Below are 745 nucleotides of genomic sequence, written 5' to 3' on the forward strand. Positions count from 1 at the left end.
CACACCCCGCACGCACGCCCCTGCGCCTTGCCCCCTTTCTCGTTTCATCCAGGAGGAAAAACAAAAAAATTCGCTGATCGAACCGGCAAAATTAAATCGAATTTTTAAGGCAAAAAAAAAAAAGAGATACAACAGAAGGACTTCCCAAGGGGTCACCCATCCTAGTACTACTCTCGCCCAAGCACGCTTAACTTCGGAGTTCTGATGGGATCCGGTGCGTTAGTGCTGGTATGATGGCATCCGTCATTCCCAGCACTCCAAATTGTATTATGCTTCATCTCCTGCGCCGCCCGTCACACGCCGCACGCGCGCCCCTACTCCTTGCCCCCTTTCTCGTTTCCGCCAAGAGGAAAAACAAAAAGATTCGTCGATCGAACCGGCAAAATTAAACCGAATTTTAAAGGAAAAAAAAAAGGGATACAACACGAGGACTTCCCAGGGGGTCACCCATCCTAGTACTACTCTCGCCCAAGCACGCTTAACTTCTGAGTTCTGATGGGATCCGATGCGTTAGTGCTGGTATGATTTCATCCGTCATACCGAGCACTCTAAATTTTATTATGCCTCATTCTCCTGCGCCGCCAGTCACACACCGCACGCGTTCACCTGCGCCTTGCCCCCTTTCTCATTCCGCCAAGAGGAAAAACAAAAAGATTCGTCGATCGAACGGGCAAAATTAAACCGAATTTTTAAGGAAAAAAAAAAGAAGGGATGCAACACGAGGACTTCCCAGGGGGTCACCCAT

General features: G+C 49.0%; 2 non-coding genes across 2 annotated transcripts; both read right to left on the reverse strand.

Moving 5' to 3' along the window:
• Nucleotides 1-123: 123 nt before the first annotated feature.
• Nucleotides 124-242, reverse strand: LOC124892196. Its single transcript, XR_007050126.1, has one exon. It is a non-coding gene; the product is annotated as a 5S ribosomal RNA (ribosomal RNA).
• A 172-nt stretch (nt 243-414) lies between these two features.
• LOC124892195 lies at nt 415-533 on the reverse strand. Its single transcript, XR_007050125.1, has one exon. It is a non-coding gene; the product is annotated as a 5S ribosomal RNA (ribosomal RNA).
• Between the last annotated feature and the right edge of the window lie 212 nt (nt 534-745).

Source organism: Capsicum annuum, unplaced genomic scaffold (genome assembly GCF_002878395.1).
Source record: "Capsicum annuum cultivar UCD-10X-F1 unplaced genomic scaffold, UCD10Xv1.1 ctg44727, whole genome shotgun sequence".
NCBI classification, from domain to species: Eukaryota; Viridiplantae; Streptophyta; class Magnoliopsida; order Solanales; family Solanaceae; genus Capsicum; species Capsicum annuum.